The sequence below is a fragment of the Eublepharis macularius genome, chromosome 7 (genome assembly GCF_028583425.1).
Source record: "Eublepharis macularius isolate TG4126 chromosome 7, MPM_Emac_v1.0, whole genome shotgun sequence".
Lineage (NCBI taxonomy): Eukaryota > Metazoa > Chordata > Lepidosauria > Squamata > Eublepharidae > Eublepharis > Eublepharis macularius.
The window spans coordinates 82,244,880-82,272,600 of NC_072796.1; the positions used below are offsets into that span (position 1 = coordinate 82,244,880).

The 27,721-nt window shown below is 48.6% G+C and overlaps 1 protein-coding gene and 1 pseudogene across 3 annotated transcripts in view; one reads left to right on the forward strand and one right to left on the reverse strand.

The window, feature by feature from the left end:
- The window catches only part of NOL4 (nucleolar protein 4), a 310,646-nt gene that overhangs the window by 267,538 nt on the left and 15,387 nt on the right, over positions 1 to 27,721 (reverse strand). The window lies entirely within an intron of this gene.
- Positions 1,087 to 27,097, forward strand: LOC129333278 (40S ribosomal protein S12-like; annotated as a pseudogene).

Here is a 27,721-nt window from a genome sequence, read left to right on the forward strand (position 1 = left end):
ACTGACAGGATGACTCTTGATTCAAGACGTAGCTGGCACACTGCTCAGGGTCACCTTTTTTCTGGTAAGCTCCCTTACAGCACAGTTTTCCCATCATGGAATGATAGATTTTTTTTAAAAAAATTATAAATTTTATTTTAAATAGAGACAGAAAAAAGCCAAAGCTGAACTGGTTACACAGAATTTTACAGATATAATATCTCAAAAAAATAATTTCTTCTCTCACAAGCAAAATAGGAAGTTTGTTCATAGAATTAAAGGAAGACTATGAAAATACTTTAACCCAGATGTGCCAAGTGGATAACGAGACCCAAAAACCAAGCCCGGAAGATAAGGAATCATAATATTTCCAACACTGCAACCAGACCATGAATGGATTTTCCGAGTATCAGGAGTCCAGATCTGAATCACCTTTTGGACTGCAAAAAACAAATCAGGGAACTCAAGGAACAAATCAAATTATTCAAGAATTTAAAGAATTTAAGAAACAGCTGAAGAAATCTAAGGAGCTACAAAGGGAAACTGAATCATCAGCATTACAAGCAGACCCTGTATCAAGAGCAGATGGAGGAAAACGAATCTTGGAAATGGAGATGCGGGGAGGGCAGAATACAAATGTAATAAATTAAATTAAATTAAATTAAATTAAATTAAATTAAATTAAATTAAATTAAATTAAATTAAATTAAATTAAATTAAATTAAATTAAATTAAATTAAATTGAATTGAATTGAATTGAATTGAATTGAATTAAAACACTTTGGGCTTCCGTGAAGACTACATGAAGGTTCAAGGCGACTTCGATCCAGGAGGCCCTCTTTATTAAGATTTTAAGGATTACTGAAGCAAAGATATACTTTGAGTGTATATGCTCTGTTACCCACAATTATGGCCAATTGTATTAACTATGCTTCCAACAGGATCGAACTCAGGTTGTGAGCAGAGCTTGGATTGCAGTACTGAAGCTTACCACTCTGAGCCACAGGGCTCTTAAGATTTGGTATATACAACTAATATTAAAATAGACAGGCAGCCCAATCCTAAGAGGGGCGGGGAAAGTGAATAGGAACTGAACTAAGGCTTGCGATGGCGTATCTGGTCCTTATGCCCGCGTAAGTGGCCCTCCGCCCACGCTGGGACACGGCGCTGGCCCGCTGGTGGGCCAGCACCAGCGCAAGCCACAGGCGGCCGGGCAGAGGCGCAGGAGCGGCGTAGAGCACCACGCCAGCGCAGGGGGGGGGCTGGGAGAAGGGCGGGGTTGGAGTTAGTCCGCTCCCTAAGCCCCTCTGGAAGCGGGAACACCCATAGCGGCGCAAAAAAGCTACGCCACGGAAGAAGAAGGCGTAGCCCATAGGCGCCCATGGAACAGCAAAAAGCTAGCCCCCTCTCCAAGCAACCAGCCCTGCCCCCGTGGCCTGAGGGAGCATAGGATGAGAACTATCCCGGGGACCAATCAGCGTGCACGCTCGGCGTGAACGAGCCCCCCTCCCCGCACCCAATCCTCTGCGACCGCGCCCTACAAAACATCCAGCCAGCGGCGCCCAAACCCCTCAGGTAAGTGAGCACTTGGCCGGAGGCTCTGTCCCTCTGCCATGTGCTGCGTGGCATTGCCTCTTTGAACACTGAAGGGGGGGTGAGGGCCTTCACGGTGGCAGGCATGGAATGCACTCAGGGGACTTTGTGAAAAAGTCGGGAAACTTCCCATAAAAGGGAATAAGTGCAAATGTGCAAACTCCCTTTTTACCCTGGCAGGAAGAACAACTCAACATCTAACTGGACTCATGCAAACTAGTTGCCTCTAACTAAGCACAAACAAATTAACCCTTCCGTGACAGAAGGGAATGATACTTGGCGAGCTAACTGCAGCCTCTCCTGTTTCCTTGTAGGTATCCGGATTCTGGAGTTCCTGCCTGGTGATGAGTGACGGAGTGCTGACAGGTGAGGAGGGGGGGAGGGGCCCCCCGTTCCACAGATTAGTGCAAACTGCCCCTTCACCTGAACCCACCCGCTCACTTGCCGCTTCAGGTGAGGCCCAGCAGGGGTGGGGGGGCGATCATGGCCGCCCCTCGCCGCCTCAGAGGCAGTCGCCCCCAAAACCACTTGTGACCAGGTGTTTGTAATGACCAGCTCATTTCCTCCTGTAAAGGCTTGCCGAGTGCATCCTCGCCAGACTGTCGTGCATCAGCTGGTCACTGCTGCCCTCGACTATGTGCACCCTTCCAGATGGTGGAGTGTGGGGCTTGCCTCGCCAGTGGAACAAGGAAAAGCCCACGTGTGTCTTTTTCTCCCACAGGCACGTCCAGGGCATGGCTGCTCTCCCGAGTCCCGTCCTCCCCAAACATCCGTGACGGACGGTTGGCTGCAGCCCAGGAAGCAGTTTCGCGCCACGGCCTGCATCTAAGCCCCACCCCTCTGAGCGGGAAGGAGGGCTGTGTGGAATGCTCTGGCTCCCTTGCTAGCCTAAAAACAAGCCCGCTTTTTCCAGTGCAATAAAACAAGTTGTAAAACAACTACCTTCTGTGTCTGCGAGCCTGACTTCGTCCTCAGCCCCTCCCCCAACACTCCCGTCACATATCTCCACCTGCACATCACTACAAATGTATCTGACAGACCCCATTTTGCCTCCCCGCCCCCTCCCTCCCCTCACGGTAACGTCAGGCAGAGGGTTGGGGCCGGGCATGTCTGCAGGGAGGGGGGAGCCACTGAAGGACTTCAATCCCTGGTAGGATGAGCAGCTGGCATCTGATAAGCCAGTGAGAGGGTTGCCGGGGGGGCTCTGCAAGGGGGCGGGAGATGGCAGGGGAAACAGTCTGCTCACTCGAATCAGCGAAAAAACTAGGGTAGCGTTAGGCGGATGCCATATCCCGGGCAGGAGGTCCTGCGCGCCCGGGGAGGCTCACTCCCATTGCAGCCTCAGCCGCAGCAACACAGTCCCATGAGCGGCCGCCTCCCAGAGTGGGTCCGGCCCCTTGGGTGCCTGCGGCAGCCCCATTGGTCATTCCAACACCCTCCACCCTGTGGCATCCCGCCTCACATCCAATCCTGCGGGGCAGTTGCCAGGCTCCCGCGCCAACACGGTGTGGTGTTGGGAGGGGTGTGTCCGAGGCTGCAAGTGGCTCTGCCCTGGCCCGGCGCCATTTCCTGCTTTCAGCATCTGGGGCCGCTTTCGTTGCTCTGCCGGGGCATGGGAGCCACTCCTAGGCTGCTGGCCCCCCAATCCTGCAGGGGAGGCTGCAGGCCCCACCCACAGGGGCAGCAGAGCAGCACGCCATCCGCGCAAAGTGGCCAAAACGTGGGAGCCCGAGGTCCCCCGGCTGGCAGCCACTGTATGCCCCCCCGCCTGGGCCATGCAGGCTGGGTGGCCACCCAAGACCCTGGAAGGGCTCCCCTCACTGGCAAGTTGCACGAGCACCCCAGCTCAGGGCAGCAAGCCAGGCGGGGCAGGTGCGTTGGGGCAGTATGGAAGACATGCCAGAGCGGCCCCTGGCCAGTCCTTGTGCATCCTTCACATCCCCCCCCTCTCTGAAGGGATGCACTGTCAACATGTGGCTGGTCATGTGCTCATGGTGCCAGACCACGGAGGGCAGGATATGGCTGGCAGATATCTGAATTATTACAGGAAGACACGGTTCCATGGGCGGATGAGCTTTATTCCCAGACCTGCGTCACGCCATAGGGTCAGGCCCAAGGGTTGGCATGTGGCAAGGATGCACCTGAGCAGCATGGCTCCTACATGCCTCCCCTTCCTCACATCTGCTGGGGGGGTGGTGGTATAATAATAAAGACTGTTTTCTGTGCAATGGGTGCCTGTGGTCTTTGCCTTGGGATGGGGATGGGGCCCGCCATGTCTGCCTGTTGGTGGCAGCCTCAGGCCAACCCTCCCCTTCGGCGCCACTTGGTGGCTGTTCCCTGCTGCCAGGACCACCTGCTGCCCTGGATTCCTCATGGCAGGGCGCCTGCCCGTCCCATGCCAACATCTCTGGACGCGGCCGCCACAGACTTGATGCTGCATTGGGCAAACGGAGGAGAGGCTCATCAGACCACGCCCACCCCTCTCCTTTCCAACTGCGAGCCCCACTCAACGCACGAGCAGAGGCGGTCTGCCGGTATGGGCGCAGTTTGCCTGCTGCTCTGGGGCCTGGCCGGGATCACGTGCTGCCCATTGGCTGCGCCTTTCCTGGCCCCTCCCCCTGCCGCTTGTCAGCAACAGCACCCTTTGGCTGCGCCTGGCGGCGGCCGTGCATCAAACCCGCCCACAAGACTTTCTGGTTCTCCCAATTTGCATCTCTGTGCCGTTGCTGCCGCCGCTGCCACTGCACTTTTCTTGCACAGGATCCGGCCTAGCGCCGCCACCACTCCGCCTGTGCAGCCACGCCGGCGTTGGGGCCAGCCATAGGATTGCGCAGTAAAAGGTAAATAAAGTAATTAAACTAACAATTTAAGATACTGAATTTTATCACTCTGAGTAAAATCTTGAAAGCAAAATGTTCAGAGTCTGACCTTTAGACAAACTTCAGATATATCTTTCAATATCTTATTTAGATGTAACTCACTGATGATAAGAGGGAAAAATTCTTTTCGAAACTCCTATATATTCTCTTATTTATAATTAAAGTGATTTATATATCTAGGCTATAGAAATTGTCAAACTTTTTTTCTAAATATTATTTTTCATATTATGTTCCTATTATCTCTGTGCTTTCTCTATATGATTGAATTAATTCAGTATACATATAATAGGTTAGAGAGCCCCATGGCGCAGAGTGGTAAGATGCAGTACTGCAGCCCAAGCTCTGCTCACGACCTGAGTTTGATCCCTGCGGAAGCTGGGTTCAGGTAGCTGGCTCAGGGTTGACTCAGCCTTCCATCCTTCCGAGGTCGGTAAAACGAGTACCCAGTTTCCTGGGGGTAAAGTGTAGATGACTGAGGAAGGCAATGGCAAACTACCCTGTAAAAATGTATTATCGAAGGCTTTCACGGCCGGAGAACGATGGTTGTTGTGTGTTTTCCGGGCTGTATTGCCGTGGTCTTGGCATTGTAGTTCCTGACGTTTCGCCAGCAGCTGTGGCTGGCATCTTCAGAGGTGTAGCACCAAAAGACAGAGATCTCTCAGTGTCACAGTGTGGAAAAGATGTTGGCAGGTCATTTGTATCTACTCAGGAGGGGTGGGGTTGAGCTGAGTCATCCTGTAAGAGTTTCCCAGGGTGTGGAATGCTAATGGCAGGAGGCTTCACTGTATCCTGAGGAGGTTCTTTTGCATATGGATTGGTGCTTGATGTGCTAATCTTCTCTGCAGGGCTATTGTCAAGTATAGAGTGTTTTGTTAGCCTGGTGTTTTTCAGAACTGGAAACTATGCTCTGTTCATTCTTAAGGTTTCTTCTTTCCTGTTGAAGTTTTGCTTATGCTTGTGAATTTCAATGGCTTCCCTGTGCAGTCTGACAAAGTAGTTGGAAGTGTTGTCCAGTATTTTGGTGTCCTGGAATAAGATACTGTGCCCTGTTTGAGTTAGGCTATGTTCAGCCACTGCTGATTTTTCAGGTTGTCCAATTCTGCAGTGTCTTTCATGTTCTTTTATTCTTGTCTGGATGCTACGCTTTGTGGTCCCGATGTAAACTTGTCCACAGCTGCAGGGTATACGGTATACTCCTGTAGAGGTGAGGGGGTCTCTACTGTCTTTTGCTGATCGTAGCATCTGTTGTATTTTTCAGGTGGGTCTGAATACTGCTTGAAGGTTATGCTTTTTCATAAGCTTTCCCATCTGATCAGTAATTCCTTTGATATATGGCAAAAACACTTTTCCTGTAGGAGACTGTTTTTCCTTGGTTGTTTGATTCATCCTGGGTTTGATTGCTCTTCGGATTTCATTTCCGGAGTAGCCATTACCCTGTAAAAAGTCTGCCAAGAAAACGTCGTGATGTGACATCCCCCCATGGGTCAGTAATGACTTGATGCTTGCACAGGGGACTACCTTTACCTTTATAATAGGTTAACCTATCAAATTTAGAATGGACAACCAACACCAAAATAGACTAACAGTTAAGCTAAATAGTGAAACTAATAGCTAAATATACTAATTATTGTGTGATAAAATATAATGTAGAATGCAAAATGTTTAAAGTTTTACCTATGCTGAATTTCCCTAAAAATTGGTTATCATATATATTTAGAAACATTATAGCTCATTCCCTTTCTCCTTTTATTTTTTTTTATGGAAGTGAGGGAGAGGAATAATAGCATTTTATAGATTTTGATTATATCTTTCATGCAGTCCAGATTTATTATTATACATACTCTCTGTGAAGTAATCTAATGTACTTTGTATAAGGTTCTATGCACTTTCAACTATTATGGCATGATAGATATTAAATGAACATAGAGATCAGAAGTTTGCCTTTATAACCTTGTATTTTACAGCTACACCAGATAAAAGGGTTGTGGGGTTTGTTGGAGTTGTGTTCAATTTCGTGAATACTGCCTAAATTTATTTTTTTATTTGATTTGATTTATACCCCGCCCTCCCCACAGACGGGCTCAGGGCGGCTAACAACATTCAAAAAATACATTAAAAGTCAAAAAACCATAAAATCAATAATTTTTTAAAAGTCATTAAAATAGTCCAGGAGCAGGCTATTTAAACAAATATTGGGAGTCCATATATGGGCATAGCAGATGGCCAAGGGCAGCCCCAGAAAAAGTGGTGGTCCTAGATGGAAGAAGGAGGACACCCGCTGGCAGTCAGCCAAAGGCCTGGCGGAACATCTCTGTTTTACAGGCCCTGTGGAATTGTAACAGGTCCCGCAGGGCCCGGATAACCAGTGGGAGAGCATTCCACCAGGCCAGGGCAGAAAAAGCCTTGGCCCTGGTTGAGGCCAGAAGGATGTCCTTTGGGCCGGGGACCGCCAGGAGTTGCTTGTCTGCAGAGCGCAACAGCCTGCAGGGGACGTAATGGAATGGAATTTGTGCCCAGAATTTCAGTTACATTTGAACCAGGACACATGTAGGTTTCAACATGTGAAGTAATAAAGAGCTCATGCAAAGTGCCATTCTCTCACTACTTAAAAACCAAACTTCCCACACACATCTTGGATGGGTAGAGGAAGATTTTCAGGGTATAAAAGCAGACCTGAACCCTGATACTGTTTATCCAGGCTCATTCTGTGCTCATATGTACATCACTGTCTGTATGTCACTTCACTTTGTGTATACATCTGTGTCTGGATCAATATCAGCATGTGTTGTCGACATAAGCGTATCAGAATTGCCAAGTGATCAATGCTTTCTTAACATAAACTTGATCCATCCTATGCTGATGTGTATCAGCATAACTGCCTGAATCTACATCTACATCATGTTCTCTGTATGCACATGTTGTGTAACATTGCCCTGTAAGCAACAGTGTATTTGGTGTTATATCTGTCCCCTTGGTTGGCACTATACCAGCAAGTGAGTGTGAATTCAACTGGCAAGTTTCCACTTTCTCTTTATGTGTGTTTTTGCATCTATCAATATCAGCCCAGGTGAGCTGGAGTTGATATCAATGGCAAATATAGTTTGAAAGGGTTTTTTTTGCCTTGTATATGTACACTGTGGTTCCATCACATTTCTTTGGGGTGACTATCATCATACTATATGAGGACAGCTTCACACTTTACACTTTTAAAGATGAACATAAACATTGGATGAGGCCAAAGTCCATCTGGCCCAGCTTCCTGTCCCAACACGGACCAGCCAGATGCCTAGCTCCCAAGCAACACTTAAAGACGACAACCACCCCACCCCACTGCTATTTGTCTCCTGCCCTGTTTGTTTCTTGAAGTGTGAAGCTGCCTTGACTCTGGGCGGCAGAGCTACCAACCGTCTTCCCGGCTCATGCCAGCCAGTCCAGAATCGGCGCAGTTCTGTTATAGCGAGTCAGCGTCAACGACTCGCTCGCTCGTGTGTGCGTGCTCGCGGGGGGGGGGGGGCGCTGGCATGTCTTGCGTGTGTCTCGGAGGGCGCGTGGGAGTGCTTCCTGTCAGCCAGCGCGTCTCTTCCCTGTGGTGCCTTGGCTGAGGTTGCTCGCTTGCCCATACAGGTGCTGCTCAGCTGGCTCCCGCTGCTCGCAGTCCCAGTCTCCATGGGAACCCATGCGCGGGGGAGGAGGTGCGCTCTGCCTTCTGCCGCTGCCGGCCTGCCTCAACTCCGCGCGCGCTCCTCACTTCGCTCCGCTCCGCTCCCCCTCCCACCCCCAGCCTCCACCAATCCGGAGAGGAGCCTCGGAGCCCGGCTAAGTGTGTCCTGGAGGTATTTCAGGGTTACTATAGGAACGGGACGGGAAGGGAGCGGGGAGATGAGGACGAGGGGGAGAAAGCTGCTCTTCCTTCTCTCCCCCCCCCCCCGCCAAGCATCCCACCCCTTCCACCATGCCCCGACTCAAGTGCCAGTCCGGGCCCTGAATCAATTAACGTAGCTGCAGAGGCGGGAGGGAAAGAGGCCGCCACTCTGGCTCAGGCAGCAGGAGGCTCCCTCCCATTCCCCCCCCCGCGCCCCCTCCCACCCAGCGCACCATCCCGTCCTCCTCACGCCATCCCAACCAGAGAGCCTCTGCATTCGCCGTCCGGGCGGGTGGCCGGTCCCAGCAAGCCCATTTGCCTTGCCACGCGCGGCGGGGGCGGGGAGATGGATGAGGCGCGTCTGTTCGCTGCCCTCCCTTCCTCCCCGCCCACGCCGAGTGCCTCTGTTCACGAGGCCCGGGGAGATGCTACAGTTGGGCGGCACGAGCCTGGCAGATCACCATTTTAGCCATAAGGGATTCTTTCGGCGGAGCTGTGACCAGGCTCCGGATTTTACGAACAAGGAGCTCCTTTAGACTGACCTCCGGGGATGGGATGGATGGGAACGGGGGATAAGCCTTTTGTAACAAAGGGCATCGGTGTGGCAGCCTTCGTGGAATTTGATACGGTGCACCCTTGAGCTAGACTGAGCCTCTTTCCTCCCTGGAGGAGGGGTAAACAATGGCAGCAGGCGCAGGGGCACCTGCCCCCACTGGCCTGGACACCTCCATTCAGAGTTAGTATAGCCCGATGCTATGCATGTTCGATGGGCCTTCATCCCTAACAATGGTGCACACGATTGCCACTGTGGTGAAGGATACCCATGCTCCTTAAAGAAGGCACACCTTACCAGTTTTGTCTGTTACACACACACAAGAGAGAGGGGGGCTGATTTCCTTCTCATTCACTCCACTGTGCATTTCATGTACTAGAGATAGTATAAAGGGTGCCATCACTACCATCCTCCTTCCTTTGTTTTGCCAAGGTCCCTGTGAGGCTTACAGTGGGTCAGATGGGCCTAGGAAAATACTGGAGCAGCCAAGTGTGGCATATGGGGCCCTTCTAAGCTGCCAGCAATAAGCCCTTTGATTCAGCCTGTTGTGTCTCTCCTCCAAGGTGTATGCTAAGCTCAGGGTGTGTGAGATATGCTTCTATGTTATTATCTGAATGCTGAAAACAGAGCAGGTGAGATGTAAGGGACAGGACAATTGTGTTTTTTGCAGAGCCGTTATATTGGAATTGCATGTCCAACAAAGGACCTGAACAATAGCAAAGCCCTTTTAGGGGTTATTTACTAGACCATATGGTTTGTAGGGGGGAGAGAAATGTTTATTAGTTGCTGAACCAACGGCTGGCAGATTTCTCCACCCAGGAGCTCTTTCTTGAATATAAAGTATATATCACATATTTTATCCATCAGAAAGCATTTACTAGTCTTAAAGTAAGCTAACAGTATAAAAGGCTATAGCCGACATAAACACAAATATATAACTACAAAAATTGCATAATCCAAATATTATCCATAATACTTCATTCTTTATTCTAAAATTTGCATAATTGGAATGATCCTCATTTTCCCCAAACAAGGATCCTCTTAATGTGTGTGCAGATTTTATACTCACTAGAGGACTACACAGTGCTGATAAATATGTGATGCGAAACATAAGGCTCCCATTTTCATCTAACCTTTGGCAACTCCTTTACAGTCTTGCTAAAGTGGATCCACTGCTTTTGATCTTATCTCTCACCCCATTGCTGTGATCTGGAAAAGAACCAAGCCAAGGCATTTTCAAAATCACAAAAAAGGAAGCTCACTTCCCTTTCCCACTCTATTGGAATTGTTTGCATGGGTCCCAACCAAATCAGTGCAGATGACGGAGGGAAGTATTATGAAGGGCATTTCTGAAAGGAAAAGTGGGGCAGAGTAACATCTGTACTATTTACGGTGCTGTGCCTCATTAGTCTGAAAAGGGGATTAATGGTATCTGTCTATGTGGTGTAAATTAAGGATTGTTGCACCAAACTCAAACTCATATTTGTACCTTGGAGATGGGGGAGTGATACTGTTCCCCTCACTTCTGTTTACCACTGAAACATCCTACAGATTGTAGCTGCTATCTTGATGAAGTTTAAGAGAATGTGCATGTGTACATATATTACTCACATAAAAGAGAATTATGATCTAATTTTGGTATCAAATCTTGCATGATATGTTCTGTTGTTTTAACAAAGAGGCCTGTTCCTCCTGTTCTCAGTTCTTTCTTATTTGAAACCATATCTGCATGTAAACAAAATCCTTAAGAACATATGAGCCCTGCTGTATCAGCTCAGTAGTCCATCTAGCCTAGCATCCTGTTTTACACAGTGGCTAACCAGTTGCCCTAGACAACCAACAAATAGAGCATAGAGGCCTTCCCTTGATGCTGCCTCCTAAAGGTTTGCTGCCTCTGTATATCGAGGCTGCCTTGGCTAGTAGCCAGGGCCAGATCGAGGGGGGACGGGGGTAGTCTGCCTCTGGCGCCGCCAGGGAGGGGGCGCCAGGAGCAGCTGCCAGCTGCTGGAGTGCACGGGCAGCAGTACGGGCAGCCTCGCAGCCCCCCGCGCTGCCTTTCACCTGCCCCGTGGGACGGGGCAGCCAGCTTGCCGCGCACCCCCTGTCCTGCAGGGCAGGCAAAGGGCAGCATGGCCACCCACATCATTTGCCTGCCGCCCCCTGTACTGCGGGGCAGGCAAAAGGCAGCGTGGGGGGCTGCGAGGCCGCCCGCGCCATTCGCCTGCGGGGAGGCAAATGGCGCAGGCAGCTTCCCAGCCCCACAAGCTGCTTCCGCTGCCCTACGTGATGGCATCACCAAAATGACATCACGCCGCGCTGGGAGCGCGCGCACAAGGTCAGACTAGGGTTGCCCAGGGCACCGGCAACCCTAAATCCGGCCCTGCTAGTAGCTACTGATAGTAGCCTCTCCACCATGAATATGTCTAATCCCCTTTTAAAGACATCTATGCTCAGGGGCAGCGCCAGGGTTTCTGGTGCCCACGCTGCCCTTACGTGCGAATGCACGGAGTGTGCGCGTGCGCCCCAGACTGTATGATGACGTCACTGCGTGTGACATCATGCAGCAAGCCAGCCCCATTGGCTGGCAGGTGGCTGAGATGGCGTGCGGCTGGGGAGGTTCCACACGCCGCCCCGGACGCCTGCCGCACCTGGCCCGTGGCTGCTGTGCCCGGCTGGGGGCGTGTGTTGGCGGTGGCGGCACGGGGGTGGCTAGCTGCAGCAGCTGCGGGCCAAGCACACCAGCTCTGTGGCGTGTGCCCTCGCTCCCGGTGCCCCCTCCAGCGCCTCAGCGCTCGAGGCGGGGGCCGGGCCTGCCTCAATGGGCACGCCAGCCCTGTCTATGCTTGTGGCCATTGCTACATACGCTAGCAATGAATTCCACAATTCAATTACTCGTTGAATAAAGACATAATTTCTTCTGTCTGTCCTCAGTCTATTGCCCCTCACCACCATTGGATACCCCAAGAGAGTGAGAGAGAAGACAAAAGACTCCCCATCAGCTTTCTCCATCCCATGCAACACCACTCTTTTGACTTGTCTCTGTCTGTGATTAATCTGACTTGGGAGACTTTCTCCATTTTTATCCAGGGTGTGGCTTGGATCTACATACAGATCAGAAGCCAGGAGTTTCTGATCAGGATATCTGGTCTCTGAAACATAATTGTTTGCAACTGCAGTGTAAATTTATTTTGTTTATTTTTATTTTACTTCATTTATACCCTGCTTTTCTCCCCAATGGGAAACCCAAAGCAGCTTTACCCTCACAACAACCCTGTGAAGAGTGTGTGACAGGCCCAGGGTTATCCAGCAAGCTTCCATGGAAGAGCCGGAATAGAACATGGGCTGCTGAGATTCTAGTCTGCTATTCTAGCCACTAAACACTCTAGCTACTACACCATACTGGCTGTCATCTTGACAAGTTGTGCCAGTGTTTCCCTAAAGAAGAAGTTTAGCCAAGTTAAATATGCATTATTTATTTTTTCCCTGTGCTTCAGTTCTGAACCTTTAATTCTGTTTTGTCCATCAAACATTTGTTTCCCTGAGATTTCTAAACATCCCCCGTTTCTTCAAAGCCCCAAAGTACTTGGTTCCAGGGGAGTTAGCTGTGTTAGTCTGTAGTAGCAATCTGATGAAGAGACCTCTGGTTCTCAAAAGCTTATGCTACAGTAAAGTTGGTTAGTCTTAAAGATGCTACTGGACTGCAATCGATGATGATGAACTAAGAAACAGGGACCTATATGCTCCATTTGTTGTTGTTGTAGTAGTAGTAGTAGTAGTAGTAGTAGTAGTAGTAGTAGTATTTGATTTATGTACCACCCTTTAGGATGACTTAACACCCACTCAGAGAGGTTTACAAAGTATGTTATTATTATCCCCACAACAATCACCCTGTGAAGTGGGTGGGGTGAGAGAGCTCCGGACAGCTGTGACTGATCCAAGATCACTCAGCTGACTTCAAGTGGAGGAGTGAGGAATGAAACTCAGTTCTCCAGATTAGAGACCCGCACTCTTAACCACTACACCAAATTGGCATCAAAGAGATATTTCATTAAGTATTGAATGTTGTGTTTTCAGTAGGATAGCTTCCATTTGTTGCTTGTTGTCCCCAGTATGCCAGGAAGGCAACCTAATATTAGCTACACCATCCCATTGAGTTAGCAATGCATTCTATATAGGATGCTGATGAAAAGGCCTTAAAATCATGACTTGAGAGAACTTCTCCACTCTTTTTTTAACATCCACCTTTATGGAGAGTTCTGGAGAACATAAGAGCTAGCACATTGTGTTGTAGTATTTGGGTTGGTCCCATTTTTAAAAAAATGTCTTTTGTTTGGGGCTTACGGACAACAATAATTTTATCATAACATCTCCAGTTCCCCTAACCTCAGTGTTTTTTTTTTTTTATCTGTAGACTTCAGTACTAATATGGAAATAAAATCCAAGTTTCCTTTGTTTCAGGTGACCTAAAGTTTTCTTAAGAGAAAGATGTAATGTTACTACAGATGGCTGTGGGTGGACAGGCCCTCATATAAGAGGTGATGTATTTACCAGCATTTTGAAAAGCTTAATTTCCATTTACTTGGTCACAAAATATGCCTTTTAAACAAACAACATTAAAAATTACCATGCAGCCAGCACAACTGAATGATAGATGTTAGATAGATTTTTATCCTGATATTTGCCTTTACATTAAATAGTAACTTGTTACACCAAATTTTGATAATAATAAAATAATAAAAGAAAACATTTAGAAGTGAAGAAGATGGCTAATACACATTATATTAATATTAATTATATCAAAATATTAAGACCCTAAAAGAAATACGTATGTGAATATATGGAGACCTATGAACATTGCAGAGGTTTTTTCGCTTGCAACGTCTTTTATGCCATTCATCTAACTCATTCATGAACTACTATCTTATACACACCACTCATGTAGTCTGCCATTTTGATTGTGTTGCCTCACCCTTTTCTGAACCCCTTTCCATCAACAGCTCTTTCTGCTAGGGATCCATTGGTTTCTTTTCTTTTTTTAACCACATGAATCATTCACTATTAAAGTTATTAGTTCTGGTTATTGAGTTTGTTTTTTGTTTCCATTATTTCAAAGGCAAGCACACTTCTGACTGGCACCCTCCACCACTCCCTACTCCCCCAAATTAGGGTGAAATTCTCTGCAATTGTACCCTTCATCCAAGGGATTTTACTTGTCAACTTTCAGACAGAAAACATCTCAGTTTTGTAGGTGATTTTTTTTTCTTGCATAGCAAGAAAGCAGGGAGAAGAGTAAATAAAATGCCATCAGGCATGTTTAGCAGGAACATAGCGCCATCTATATACTGAACATGCAGGGATAAAGCTACAGAATAACTTTCAAAGCCATCACCCAAACTTTTGCATGATCTGTGACACTGCTATGTGAGTTCCTCTGCCTTTCCATTTTTCTGACAGCACAACTACACAGTAGATATTGATTCTAACCAACGTTTTTAAAAACAGAAGGGAACTATGCCTGTTGGAGTGCTGTAGGCTCTCTACATGTTACAGATCATAGTGCGCAACAGTGCTACAGCTGCCTAGTATCCAGGAGAAGAGAAATTATACCATTTGCTTCTGTCTTCTGCTGTCTGCAACACTGTCTATGGTCACAGGCATGTACATAAAACATAAGCTTTTGTCCATCCCATTAGCCTATTGATGGCAGGAGAAGGGCTGCTACTATCCTCCACAGCTGTACATATTAGAGGCAGGCACAGACCGGGGAAAAACCACAGACCATCAGCCCATGGTTTGTCACATTTCACAGACCACGGACTTTTCATGGACTCACCCCAGTTCGCGGACCGGTTCATCAGTCTGTGGCTGGTCACTTCCAGGGGCCCTAGGACTGCCCCCTTCACACTCAGAGAACTTGCAGCGAGTCTTCAGCAGGCTCTCCTCCAGCCACCCTCCAAGTTTGGCCAAGATTGCATTTTGGAGGTCTGAGTTACAGTCCCCCAAAGTGGATTCCACCAGGAAACTTCCAGTAGATAGAATAGGAACCACAAACACTAATTGGTTTGCAGCAATTGGCAGAGCCCTAGGCTAGCCCAACACCCCACAATCAAATAAGAATTGAAAGGGGGGGATGAAACAAAAGAGTGAGTCCTCAAGGAGTCCAATAAGCTTGCACTCAGAGCCTGACTGCAACTCTGAGACTGGGTTGGGGCAGAGCCCTAGGCTAGCCCACCACCCCAAAAGCAAATAAGAATTGAAATTAAAAAATATTAAACGGAAGAGTGAGCCCTTAGCTAAGGAAACCCAGTAAGCTTGCTCCTACCCAGAGCCTTGCTGCAGCACAAACCCCAAGCCTCCCTCTGGCGCAATCCAAAAAAACTCCCGCAACAAGCAATTCCTCCCTCGGTAACCAGCTGGAAAGTGTAACCGTGGCTCAGTGCTGCGTGTTATATATACTGCTTGTTGTAATAAAGAATAATGGGAGCTCTCTGGTTGGCAGACAGAGCTGCCTATCAAGATTTTCAGGGCTAAGATTGGTGTGTTCCAAAAGCAGCAGAAGGTCTGCAGGCAACTCCCCTACGTTGCCTAGGGAATTGATTGCTCGGTGCCAGGATGTCTAGTTTCATGGACCAATGAACCAGCCCAAAAGTTGTTGTGTTATGAAAAATGCACATTCCACAACCTGCTGGTTTGCAAATGACAAACCGAGCCAGTCCATGTCAAATTTTGGTCTGTTTTTCGGTCTGTGCCCACCTCTAGTCCATATTACTCCCTCATGGTGGAAACATGAGAAGATTATGAACCTTGCAGTAGGCAAGTTTGGCAAGTAATCACATTGTGCTCAACAGCCACAACTGCCTATGGGCCAGATCTAACCTGCACAGCAGGTTAGATCAGCTCTCCCTCCCCAGGGTCATAGACTGTTGGGTCAGACAGTCGAAGGACACAGAGGAAGTGCATGTACACAAAACAGCTTCATTAACAACATGAAACCAGACAGTCACTAAACAGTACAAACCCTTCAGAAAAGCCATGTTTATTTATGTCCACTGGCTGACCAACCAGTTCTCTCATTGTTCATCTATGCAGTTGGCTGACAAGCAGTAATGGTGGTTTTGTAGTAAGAGGTAGAGTAGGACTCCCATCAAGTGTCTGTGCATATGCATAAAAGATTGTCAATTATATAATGCTGTATATGCTGTTACACCATGCCAGAAGTGGCCCAACAAACAGGGTTGGGCCTCTTGCAGACAGCAAAACAGCTCACTTAGGGATTAGCTACCTGATCGTGGCCAGAGGGCAGGGTATGGGCCAAGCAGTGAATGTTCAAGCATTCCTAGTGACAAACTCACATGGTGACATGAGAATGTGACTTATGCAAAGATGTTGCTTGATACAGATTTTTTTATTCCTGTGAAGCAGTCTGTTGTGCAGTTGCAGAACAGATACCTATAGATACATGTTTTGGCATGTTTGTTGCTCTTCTCAGCCCATGGATTTTCTTAATTTTAGCCTACTTACAGTATGAGAGCCTAAGCTTAGGATCAAAGCCTATAACAGGTACTACAACTAAATATGCATTTTGGCTCACTTTCTATTTGAAAGTCACAAGCAGGGAGGCCAGCAAGCTGTTCATGAATTAAGATGTGTCTATTTGCATGACTACCCTGCTCTCTTGCATCCATCACCCCTCCCTCATCTGCTGCTGCCTCCTCAAATAAGATTCAGAGAAAAGGTTAAGCTTAATATTTTAGAATTGAGGCTTACTACAGGCAACTCAGTCCTAAGAGGGGGCATGGAAAGTGCACAGGGAGAGAACTAAGGCTTATGCGGGTGTAAATGGCTCTTACGTTGATGTAAACCCCTCTCTGCCGGTGCCCACCCAAGGTGCACTACCATAGATGGGTCGCTGCCGGCGGACACACTTAGCAGACAGGTGGAGGTGTGGCACAAGTTCCCATTCCGGCTCTGGAGGGGGCGGGATGGGGGCAGGCTGCAAGTTAGTCCACTTCCAAAGCCACTCCAGGCCCGGGAACGTGTCCTGCAGTGGTGGAAAGTTACGCCATGAAAAAGAGAGGCGTAGCACATAGGTGCCTATTGATTTAATTTAATTTAATTTAATTTATTATATTTATATTCCGCCCTCCCCGCTTTTGCAGGCTCAGGGCGGATAACAAATACAAACACCATTAAAAACATTTTAAAACATTAAATATTACAGTTCATGCTGCATAGTGGTTCATACATGCATCTGTGTTCGCATAGGGGCAATGGTTTAACCCCCCTTCACGGGGGGGCACTGCCCGGCGTCAGCCATATGCCTGGCGGAATAGCTCTGTCTTACAGGCCCAGCGAAATGCAAGCAAATCTTGCCGGGCCCTTGTCTCGCAAGACAGAGCATTCCACCAGGTCGGGGCCAGGACCGAAAAGGCCCTGGCCCTGATCGATGCCAGGCGGGCCTCCCTAGGGCCAGGGACACTTAAAAGATGTTTTCCATCAGAGCGGAGAGTCCTCCGAGGCTCATATGGTGAGAGACGGTCCCTCAGACACGTCGGTCCCAGTCTGCATAGGGCTTTGTAGGTTAACACCAAAACCTTGAACCTGATTTGGTACTCCACTGGCAGCCAATGCAGCTGGCGTAGCACCGGTGTAATATGCTCCCACACCGGTGCTCCAGCAATGACCCGCACTGCTGCATTCTGTACCAGCTGTAACCGCCGGATCAGGCCCATGGGAAGCCCAGCGTAGAGCGCGTTACAGTAATCCAACCTAGAGGTGACCATTGCTTGGACCACTGTAGTCAAGTCACGGGGAGACAAATAAGGGGCAAGCTGCCTGGCCTGCCAAAGATAATAAAAGGAAGACCTGGCAACTGCAGTGACCTGGTCCTCCATCTTCAGGGAGGAATCCAGAATCACCCCCAGGCTCCTAACTCTTGGGGCCAGTGTAAGTGCTGCCCCATCAAGTGTAGAAAGCCGGGGTCCCAAAACCATGTCCCCACAACCCACATACAGGACCTCCGTCTTCGTGGGATTTAATTTCAGCCGACTTTGTCTCAACCAACCAGCCACAGCCTCAAAAGCACGCTCCAGGGCATCAGGGGCCGATCCAGGCTGCCCGTCCAACAACAGATAAAGCTGGGTGTCATCCGCGTATTGGTGACACCCAAGCCCGAAACTCCGCACCAGCTGGGCGACGGGGCACATATAGATATTAAATAATAATGGAGAGAATATCGCTCCCTGTGGCGCACCACATACCAGTGGCCTACGAGATGACACTCTCTCCCCAAGCGCCACCCTCTGTCCCCGATCATGGAGAAAGGAGACTAGCCACTGCAGTGCACGGGAAAACTCAAACCCCTCTCCCAAAGCCCCGCCCCGTCCCTGCAGCCTGAAGGATCATAGGATGGGAACTGCCACGGGAGCCAATCCACATGTGCTTCCAGGGTGGGCGAACCCCCCTCCCCGCACCCAATCACCTGTTCATGCACCCTACAAAACCTCCAGCTGCACCGCTCATGACCTCAGGTAGGTGAGCATGCAGCCGGAGGCTCTGCCCGTCAGCCTCCTGCCGTGGGGACTTTGAGCATAAGGTGGGAGAGTGGGTACTCACGGTGGTGGGCCCTGAGTGCACTGGGGGGACTTAGTGGGACAACTGGGAGAACTTTGCACTTGCTCAAGGGAAGAAGGGCAAAGTCCAGAATGTCTGGCTAACTAACAATAACCACTCAAGTCTCCTTGCAGGTTATCTGACTCTGAAGTTCCAGCATGGTAAGGAGCGAGGGAGCACTAAAAGGTAAGAAGGAGATGAGGTGGGGGCTAACCTGGCTTGCTGATTTGTGCCAGCTGCCCTCTCACCTGAACTCACCTGACCGTTAGCCTCTTCAGGTGAGGCTCGGCAGGGGAGGGGGCGGTGGCGGTAGCCCCTGCCTGCCCCAGAGGCAGTTGCCCAGAAAACTACTCTTGACACAGCCAATTGGGGGGGGGGCACTACCCATGTGGGAGCTCTGTTCAGACTCCCTCAGCTGAGGCCCCTCCCAGCAGAGGAGGAAGTGTAGCCAGTAGTTGGGTTGACTGGGTGTTCATAAGACCCTGTTGCTGGAGTGTGTTCAGCCACTTGACTTTCTCCCTCACAGGATAAGATCATCCCAAGGCAGAGCGCTGTCTCGCCAGAGGGTCATGCATCATGTTGTTGCAAGCTGCACCCGTGGAGCTGCTATCACATCTCTTAACCAATGGACACCTTCCCAGATGTTGCAGATTAGGGTTGGCCGCGCACTGGCCTGGATCACTTGCAACACGTCTGTTTTCCTTGCAGGCAGATCGCCACTAGTCTGAGAGACCAAGGGGCATGGCTGTCTGAGCTCCCCTTAAGCCTCTGCAAGTGCCATTCAGATCCTGCCCAGGGAGCAGTTTACCAAGGCAGCCCGCAGCTCAGCCACATTGACAGGAAATACTTCCAGAGAATATCTGCACCCTTTCCAGTTTAATAAAATATGTGTTGAAAAACAAGAAACTGCTATCTGTTTGCTCGCTCTCCTGACATTGACAGTAGCTGCTGGTGCTCCCAAATCCCCGTTGGGACATCTTCTCACATCCCCACAATTTTTTTGCCCCCTTCCCTCCTCTCAATGTAAGTTCAGGCAGTGGGGTGGGAATTGAAGTGTGGCCCATGAATGTCTGGCAGGGCGGGGGGGGGGGGATACACTGAAGATGTTCATTCCCTGATAGACTAAGCTGCTGGCGTCTGATGAGTCAGACAGAGGGGAAGGCAGAAGTTACTGCAGGGAGGTGCAGGATGTGGAGCAACATCTTCGGATCTCTTCCTCCTCCAGGAGGATGGACCAACCTCCATTTCACTGCTTGTGGAAGTAGGGATGGACTTGGGAAATCTGGCACGGGGAAGGGGTGAATGGTGGCCCCTGGAGAAGTTTCTCTGCTCCTACGGGCTGTCAGTCTACCAGTGGGGGGTCACCCCTGGACTGGGGCATGGCTCTCTAGGTACAACCTGCGTTATCGTGTCGTTGTGATGTAGTGACTGTTCAAATGGCGCCACCGCAAGTCTATGGCTGCTTTGCACTCCTTTCTGGCCTCTCACATGGCTTCTAATGGGCATTCCTTCACTCATTGTAGAACCCACCCACCCCACCTGCCTCTCCAGATCCTGGGGACTGCTCCCAAGTGCTGCAGGCTTTCTGGTCCCACTTTTCAGGGAGGAGGAACCTGTTTCTCATGGTAGCGGTGGCGGTGGGGATTTGCAGGTGCACCGAGCTGTGGCCACCAACCTGGCCCTCATCGGAAATGGGGGCTGGACGGGTGAGAGGGTGGGTGTTCGATCTGGACCTTCACTGTCACCTCTTCCTCCCTCCCTGGCAGGGATGCCTGCTCTGCAAGGGGCAGGTCATATTGGCGGCAGCGGGGATCACAGCCTCCCAATTGGCTGTGCCGCTGCTTGCCCCTCGCCTGCCTGTCAGGGGAGCAGTGTGGCCATTGGCTGGTGTGAGTGGGGTTGTTAGGGGAATGGCAGGCGGGTGCTCCTGGTGGCAGCCGTGCCTCGCCTTGCCACGCTCGGGCGCTGGTGGGACTCTCCTGCAAAAGTCCATAGGGAGCTGTGGAGTGGCGCTCCATTGACAGCGACGCACAAGCGACGACACTGCCTCAGGGCTTAGGACTGAGCTGTTAGTATCTCTGTTTGCCTTTGATGTTTGCCTCATAGTGAATTTCACCAGGGAAAATTGAGGTGACACAGACAGGAGGTTGCTTCACTTGTAATCAAGAGAATTCAAACAGGGGTTGTGCACCTGACAAGCATGTTTGCTGCAAAATTCTCAACACACCTAACTATTATTGTACATAAAGTTTGCACAAGTCAGTGTAATAAAATATTATGCAGTATCAATACATAGAGGGTTTTACCTAGGGTCTGTAAATTATGAATCACTCACTCAGGAGCTGGAAAACGAATTCAGAATCCCAAGAACCAGTACTAATTTTTAGAAGAGAGAATTAGATTCTTAAGAAAGAGTCCTGCATAAAACTTAATAAACATTCCAAATTCCTTTGTGCTATCAGATTCTAGGTAGCTGAGCATCTGTGTTTTTTTCCCTTATGTCTAGATTAGAATTATAACAAGTCTAGACAGAAATGTTGGTAGTTTGTATTATTTTGAGGATACTATATTGATTCACTTAAGGGGCAAATTATAGAAAACCTGGGTGGTCTAATGAATTAGGTTACAATATCCAACTATTGCTCTAGTACAAACAATGTAAAATGTTAAACAAACATAATTAGATCTGAAATTGCAGATTTAAAAAAAAATTGCTGCAAGTTTGCCAAATATCAGCCAGGTTTTATAAATTGGATATATTTTTTTAAAATGTTGGATCTGTAAAATGACTATTAGTGCCCTTATTAATATGTTATGGCCCTATTCAGTAGTTTTCTGGTGTTTGGTCATTAAGCCCACTAATTTTGTCTTCGAACCTGCATTTGAATTCTCTATTATAATCTTCATTTTGGACAACATTCCTGATTCATGAAAGTACCACTCAGCTCAAAAATGTGAGTGTGGAGAGTGCAATGACCAGTATAAAACCTGGAAATCAGTAATTTAATCCATATGGATGGAAGACTTCTTGATCTTGCTGCAGAAGAATGAGTGACATTTGCTCATTGAGAAATGGAGGATGAAATCCACAGCACATGGAGAACTCTTTTGGAATGATATGAACACAGAACCAGCAGGATTTATTTATTTGCTTCATTTATTGTCCATCTTTTGGCAAGCGAGTTTGGTGTAGTGGTTAAGAGTGGTGGGATTCTAATCCAGAGAAGAAGGTTTTATTCCCCACTCTTCTACCTGAGGCCTGCTGGGTGACCTTGGGTCAGTCACAACTCTTCCAGAGTTCTCTCAGCCCCACCAACCTCACAGGGTGATTGTTCTGGGAATAATAATAATATGCTTTGTAAACCACTCCGAGTGAATGTTAAATTGTCCTGAAGGACGGTATATAAATCAAATGTTGTTATTACATTCTCATTGAGACTCAAGGCATGCTTTTCCATTCTTTCCTCCTACTTTCATTGCTATCTTTCTTCTTCAAGCTTTACTATATGTTTCTTCTTGTTATAAGTGGGTGTTGTGTTAAGATAGGTGGGAGCATCATTGGAGAGGACTACTGTCTTGTTTATTTGTCTGTTAAGAAAGTAAAAAAACCAAATAAAATATTAATTGAGTAAGCAGGAGGAAGAATATTTGGTTAATAGGGAAATAAAAAGAAAGTAACATGATCACTGACTGTTCCTCTTCTCAAAATTTGTACAATCAAAATAACAATTTTTGACACAGGGGCACAATCTAGCCAAACATTAAATATTTTACAATCCCATTTATTTACATGGGAAAAGCAAGAATGTGCCTCACACCTTCCCATTGAAACCAACATTCCTTGAAAGTGTTTAACTTCGTCTGGATAGTGCTCATAGGATGTCAAATTATCTTTTAAAACTGTTCAGCAAGTAGTGTATGCAGCGGTGTGAGATTTCTTTGGTTTACATCAATGGTTAATTTAGCCCTGCAGGAAGAACAGATACATAAGAAAAACCTTTCATTTTGACTAGATGTATATTTCTTGAAAAAATAGTTCTTAACACTGGAATAGAAATCTTTTAATTTTTTTGTTACTATGTTTATACATCGTTCTTTAAAAACCTATGTACTGCCATTTCTCAGAAGCATCAAATGGCAGAGCAATAAGAGGAGATAGATTTCACACCATAATGAAGAATTAACAGTATGTTAATTTTCTATGAAAGACCAACAGAGAGCCCCAAAATGCAATGTACAATCCTTAGAGAACAAATGCAGGAACAAATTATGTACTATGAAAAAAAACTGTCAAACTTGTTAAAAAGAATAAAGAATCTAAGAACATTTGAAATAGTATTTTAGTTCTACAAACTAATCAAATGCCAGTGAGCCAACTACAAAAACAAAAGGTTTGGGGAAAGATGAAGTGAATTACTTTCCAATGGCACTCAAACAATATATGCTTGCTCACCATTTCTTGTCTAATTAATTTCAGTGCCACACTATACACTGACCCATATAATATATCGAACACTGCAAGTAGCAGGTTGGTTTTGTCTGGAGATAAATAATGTCACCACAACAAGAATTCAGAGGAATTACAGCACCAGAACAGAGCTATCAGCTACATAGTTCCTGTCTACTCCCCCTCCCCAAACTATACAGAGTACAACATATTAATTTAATTAAAATATGGTCTCATCCTAACCAGAGTCACATCATCCTAAGACCACTGATTTAAAAGGACTTAGAAGGGTATAAATATGCTTAGGATTGCACGGGCAGTCTTTTGACCAAAGCTACCCTACAAGACAGTTGTGACTGTGAGGATAAAATATGTCAGGACTAGATGTGAGCATGAACAGCAATACAAACGAAAAAACCCATGAACAGCCCATTCATCTGTTCACGAACAAGCCGTTCGTGAGGCGCCATTGTAAATGAACAAGTGGTTGTTGCAAGCCTTGTTCATTGCATTCGTCCGCTGTTCATGAAGCCAGGCAGTCAGGCACCTTCAATCAATTCCCTTGGCAACACAGGCAGGGACTGCCTGAACTCTGTGTGGGGCAGGGGCCAAGGGTGGTCATGGGGGGAAGTGCAAAGATTGTCCCAGTTGCCCCATGGGAAGCAGTACTGGTCAGGGCTCTGGGGCAGCAGAGACTCCCGCTCCCCAAAAATCACCTGTGGAGGAGGCTGAAGAGCTCTTGCACTGGGGAAAGAGGAACTCTTTAAACTGTTTGAGGAGGAGGAGGGCGAGGGATCCATGGAGAAATGGTTGGGGTTCGATGAAACATCCATCCTGTCCCCATCCCAAACTCCTGGTGCTGTCCCTGCCTGCAGTCCACCTCTCACTCCATCTTCCATTGCCAGCTCTGCAGCACAGCCAGTAACCGTTCGTCCTCCTTCCCCTGGAACAGTAAGCGGGCCATGGTTCAAACTCTGTGTATGGAGGCACTGCTGCGCAGGGGCAATGACCCGAAGCACCTGTCATCAACGGTCCTGACCATGCACCTGAAGACGCGCCACCCGAGCCTCCGTCCTCGGCCTGCGAAACATCCGGTGGGGGCAGACAGAGGGCTACCAGCTCCTCTGAGCCGGGATCAGTGGGAGGGTCACCAGAACCCACCCCAACCAAGAAGCCTTGCCCCAAGGGTGCTGCCAGTGAGAGTGGAATGGTCAGGCAGGCCACCCTTGGAGAGATTGTTCCCTTGGGGTTGGGGATAGTGCCGTTGAAAAGGGTGAGGTCCAGGGCTCAGGAGGCGGGCGTTTGTGTCATGGCAGAGATGATTGCCCTGCAAGGATTCCCCCTATCTGTCATGGAGGGCGTGGGCTTCCAAAGGCTGCTTCGGCACATTGCCCCATGGTTCTCCATGCCATCACAGTGCACCATTGGGTGTCAAATCCTGCCTGCCCTCTACAAGTCTGTGCAAGACATGGTGCTCAGGGAGCTGTTGGCCACCAAAGGCCAAACAGTACACTTCACAGCCAACCTCTGGAGCGGCTGCCATCATGGCTACCTTGCCATCACCGCCCACTGGTGGCAACCAAAGGACCTTCGCTGCCCCAGACCAAGAACTGGCACCCAGAAAAAAGAGCCATGCTGGACACCAGGCTACAGGGTAGTTCTTCTCCAGGCCCAGGGGATGGACAAGGTCCATACTGGGAAGAACATCACCACCACTGTAAAGGTGGCTCTGAGGGAGTGGACGGCTGGGTGGGAGAGGGTTTGTCCGTGGCTTCATCGTGACAGACGCGGGAAGCAACATGTTGGCAAATCTGAAAAAGGCATCCCTCCTGGGCCTGGTGTGCATGATGCACAAGATGCACCTGGTGATGAGGGCAGCCCCCACCTTCCACCCTTGGTTCTTTCCTTCCAACTTTCTAACAACAGGATAACCCAGATATTTATGCAATCCACCTGTCTCCCCAAGATCCCTGTACACGGTATCTGTCTCTCCTGTCAATCCAATACAGGTATTCAATGTATCCATTCATCCCTCTATCCTATACACCTATCCCACACAGCTATGCATCTGTCTATTGAGAAACCTGTCTATCCCGTGTACCTAAACGTTCAATGCTCCATCTCCAGCTGATGTGTTTGGGCGGCAACAGCCTCTGCATCACCCGAGGTGTGGACAACAGCACTGGCCCCAATGCCATGATGTCCCCATCTGGTGGATGTATGTTGGTGTCTCTGACCCACCAGGGAGTGTGTTTGTGTGTGCAAGGCATCTGCATACCCCATCATGTCTTGCTGGAGGGTTTTCTTTGCAGACTGTTGCTGGGTCATTTGGTTATGTGGTGGCCGCTGACATGACCCACCATTATACCTTGGCGGAAAGTAGCCTCTGGGAGGGTGCCTCCAGTGAGTGGCCACACACCCCACCCCCTAGAGGGGAGGCGGCCTGCCACTGCCTCCCCCAGCCCGCCAGGCCCAATGGCCACCAACATCACCCACCATCATACCTTGGCGGAAAGTAGCCTCAGGGAGGCCTGGCGGGCGAGCACATCGAGGGTGCCACCGGTGAGCGGCCAGACCCCCCACCCTCTAGAGGGGAGGTGGCCCACCAACGCCTCCCCCAGCCCACCAGGCCCAGCAGCCACCGACATCACCCACCATCATACCTTGGCGGAAAGTAGCCTCAGGGAGGCCTGGCAGGTGAGCACATGGGGGGTACCACCAGCGAGCAGCCAGACTCCCCACCCCTAGAGGGGAGGTGGCCCACCACCGCCCCAGCCCACCAGGTCTGGCTGCCGCCAACATCATCCACTGTCATACCTTGGTGGAAAGTAGCCTCAGGGAGGCCTGGTTGGCAGACACATAGAGGGTGCCGCTGGTGAGCAGCCAGACCCCCCACCCCCTAGAAGGGCGGCGACCCACCAACACCTCCCCCAGCCTGCCAGGCCCGGCAGTCGCCAACATCACCCACCTTACTTCCATCCTGAAAGTAGCCTCTGGGAGGCCTGGTGGGCGGGCACATGGGGGGTTCTGCCAGCAAGTGGCCAAAGCCCCCGCCCCCTAGAGTCCACCACTTGTACACGGGGCAAAAGTCAACTGGTGGCTCCCATTTTGTCGAATGGGAGTTTCCTGGGGGCGTTGCCCATGTCTAGTCAGGACATAACCTGGCTCAGCATCAACTTGGAGAAAGAGAGAGACTCCTCAAGGAACCCCCCCCCCCATGAATGCCATTATACCTTAAGCTCTGCCCATATCCTACAGGAGAAGACCCCTCCCTTCTCTACCACAGCAGGCTACTATATGAGAGCCACTGGAACTCTCTGAGTGAATTTATCCACTTCCAGCACCCTCAAAGCCTTATCCAAGATCTCAGCAATAAAGACGGTGGTGATCCAGAACCAGATGAAGGAGTACACACCTGGCTGTTTGAGGCATCCCACACTCCAGGCTCATGCAGTAAAATAGCACCACTCACCAGAATGTTGCTGGATCCAGGGCCCACTTCCGGCTACAGGAAGGGGAGTGATTATCAACTATTTCATTGCTGGCTTAACAGCTCTCCAACCTTGCTAGTAATAGACCTGCCAGAGACCTCATGCATTTTCCCCTGGTTGTCCAGGTAATGAACAAGACAAAACAAGGACCACCTTGTGTGGGTAGGAAAAAGAATGGGATATTAATATTCTTAAAAAATCATAATGTATTCTTTCTCTAGTGCTTAATTTATACAAAACACAGCGTTGGCTCATGGAGGCTGTGAGCAACTCCGAGCAGGAGCATTACCACCAGCTGTGGCCAAGGAAGGTATTGCTGCTGGATGTTAACACTGCCTTTCAAGAAATGCATAAGACCACACTTATCCATGATGGTTTAGCCAATGGAATTCATGAAGCTGCCAAAGCCTTAGACAAACGCCAAGCCCACCTTTGTGTTCTTGCATTGAACTGTGGTGAGCCCATGTATGTCAAGCTTGTTGAAGCACTTTGTGCTGAACACCAAATCAGTCTGATAATTGATGACAACAAGAAACTGGGTGAGTGGGTAGGTCTCTGCAAGAGTGACAGAGAACGAAAACCGGCAAAGTTGTGGGCTGCAGTTGCATGGTTGTAAAAGACTATGGCAAAGAATCTCAGGCCAAATATGTCATTGAAGAGTACTTCAAGTGCAAGAAATGAACAAATAAATTATTATGAGCCTGAAATAAAATAGAGCCCGTTTGGTGTAGTGGTTAGGAGCACAGGACTCTAATCTGGAGGGCTGAGTTTGATTCCCCACTCTTCCACTTGAAGCCAGCTGGGTGACCTTGGGCTAGGCTCTGCACTCTGGAGCTCTCTCCACCCCACCCACCTCACAGTGTGTTTGTTGTGGGGATAATAATAACATACTTTGTAAACTGCTCTGAGTGGGCATTAAGTTGTCCTGAAGGGCGGTATATAAATCGAATGTTATTATTTTAAAAAAGCATACCCTAGGGTTTACATTCTTATTAAATGGAGGAAATAGCAATAAGGCAACAGAGGAAATAAGGGCACTGTAAATACAGAATGCAGAAAAGTAAAATCAGAAAGATGCTGAGATATGAGGAAAGAGGATGAGGAAAGAGAAGCAAAGAAATCAGTAATCATTCTGGAAAAAGATGTTTATAAAGTATTATAAAAGAAGAGCGCTAGCCAAATTAATATTGCAGGGAAAGCATTCTAAAGTTATTGTTCAGAAGAGGGGGTATAAAAATAAGTGAGAGAGAAGAGAAGCAGCACACAGCAAAGATAAGGTATAACAACTTTGTGTTGAAGAAAAAA